The sequence below is a fragment of the Melanotaenia boesemani genome, chromosome 6 (assembly GCF_017639745.1).
Source record: "Melanotaenia boesemani isolate fMelBoe1 chromosome 6, fMelBoe1.pri, whole genome shotgun sequence".
In the NCBI taxonomy this organism is placed as follows: domain Eukaryota; kingdom Metazoa; phylum Chordata; class Actinopteri; order Atheriniformes; family Melanotaeniidae; genus Melanotaenia; species Melanotaenia boesemani.
Genome location: NC_055687.1, coordinates 20,476,212 through 20,478,802, shown reverse-complemented (window position 1 = coordinate 20,478,802; position 2,591 = coordinate 20,476,212).

Sequence of the window (2,591 nt, the reverse complement as noted above, 5' to 3'; positions counted from 1 at the left end):
TTCCCTCCAGATTCAACTCTGTTCAGCTTAGGGCTTAATCAAGTGGAAATTTGGAATAGGGGTTGTGGGGGTGGTCAGGGTTGGGGTGCAGGATAGAAAGGAGCAATTGTTCAGATAAAGGCCTCATGTTGGGTCTGCTTTGATGTCTCTCTGGGGGATGTGCTGGGATTTTACAGTAGCATTACACTCCCATACTTTTTGCCTGCTGCCATTAAAAAAAAAGAGCAACCTGCAAGACCATGCAAAGTCCAGACATTACTTATCTGTGCTCATTTCATTAAATGTATCTATTTTTTTTTAAGTCAAAAGTGACACTCATCTGGTACATTTAATTCATTAATGATCAAAGTAAAAGCTTATTAAGTTCAGATAGAGGGGTTTAACGTTTCTGAGAAAAAAAACCTGGCTAAATGTTTTGAACAGTTAACAATATCTACATTCACGTGAAATTCCCCTCAGTTTGCCCCACCTCTATACAAGCAGACAGGCTCCCACTGATCTATTCTGCAGCAAAGCCTTTCTCATGCATGTCTTGAATGAAAGCCAGCATATCGATGGTTTGAGGATAATCATGTTTTCCTGACACAGGCTTAGCCTCACTAAATAAGCTGCGTAAAAAAGGGTCTAAAAATCTCCAATAGTTCCCCGAGAAACTTCAAAACAAAAGTTAAACGTAGTGTTGAGGAATCCATGATTGTGGGATATTTATATAACATAGAAAGGGCTGATCTGAGAGAATATCGCAGCACGTTCTCAGGATAAGCTGGCCAGACACCATACCTTTCTTAGCTGTGCGTTTTGTCCCTCAGCAGCAGGTGGATTTGGCACATTTCAGTGATACTGTCTCCAGAAGCTGTTTCCCTTCCCTTTCGCAGGTTGACTCCAGAAAGTTTCCCTACTTGTTGCCGAATCAGCGCAGAGAAGAAGTTTAGACTGCAGGTCTGTGCGCCACTTTGCCGAAATCTGAACTGTTTTAGGGACTCTGCGTATTCTCACATTTGGGTGGAATTTTGTAGTTGTCAGTGCAAGTTCTCCAAGGCGTACAAAGTGGATATTTGCATTAGGCCGACCCACCCCTCGCCTTTCATAGCTGCCATTGTTTGTCACAGTCGGGGCTCGGATTCAGTCCTTCACTAAATCCCCAATGAAGGGATCAGGAACGCAGCTTTTTCTCTGAGCTGAAGCTGGCAATTATTACAAAGAAACTATAGAAACTGGATCTTTTTTTTTTTTTTAATCTGTAGTATAAAATATGAGAGTTCGTTAAAAGCAGAAGTGTGACAAAAGTGAAGTACTTTTCTTAGTTTTACTGAATTGACAGCAGCAGTGGGCACGTGAAACACGTGGTTTGACGTCCGTTGATGATGAAAATATCTGACATACCCAGAGTATCTGCCTCATCACTCGTTTTGATGGCCTTTATACTGAGAAAAATAATTCTTCTCATAACCACTTGGGCAAATTGTAGCTATTTTTGAGCTTCCCCATTTTCATTTGATGAAACTGTTGTACCCCAGAGCAGCAACCAAGTAGACCGTAAGGTGGGAATTGTTTAGTTGATAATAAACCAGATTCAACAGTTGGCTGGTTGTGTCAATCAATCTGGAAGAGAAAGGGAAAAGATTCCTGTTTTTTGTTTTTGATTTTTTCCCCTGGTGGAGCAAATAGTTTACATGTTGCTCAGACACTGTGCCTTTATTTATTTACAGCAGAGGTTTGCTTCTCCACAATAAAAAAAATGTCCTGTTTACATTCACTTCATGATTTCTATACTTTTTTAACAGTAAGGCTATATGGCAGAAAATTTTGTGACCATGACAACTACTAGTCATCACTGGGGCGTAGGTCAAACTGAATGAGGTCCTGATATGGTCCCAAAATAAGTAAATATATGAGTCATTAAACTTTGTTTTCATTCTGATGTTATAAAGCTCTTAAAGTCTGGTTCTAAATAGGCAAACCACAGCTTCTTGGGTGATGGATAGGGCTAGGTGTGAACTGGGGGAGAGGATTAAGGTCATAAATGGTCATAAATCAGGGTTGGGTTGTCTGTGCCTATTAAGGAAGACAGCAACATTTCTTCTCTAAATGGAGGTCCAGGAAATCTGCTGATTTATAATAAACCTACCAACGTTATGTTTTTTTAGCTACCGATCATTGCCACCTAGTGGCTATCAGAGTCTGTCCTGCAGCTGTGAAATTTCCTAGACAGTTTGTAAAAGGGCTGCATATTAAATGTTATTATTATTTTACTATCATTTATTATCAAACCAATTCTAGTATGAAGCTGTTTGAATAAACATTTGTCAAAGGGAAAGAAGTCACGAGGCAAACACAGAGACAAACATGACTTGTATGCACGCTGCATGCATACCTACAGTCAATTTAGAATCATCAGTTGCCTGAAAGCTGGGGAAACCTAAAGAAAGCTATGAATGCACCGTATAACTGGCTCATTTTGTGGGCAGCTGATTTCAATATTTTTACCTAATTCTTTTTAACCTTTTTAAGTCAGGAGATGGCGCTACCCACCACCTTACCAAAGTGTTTTAAGGAAAAATAGAAAGTAAAACAAAAACTCTGCAATAATA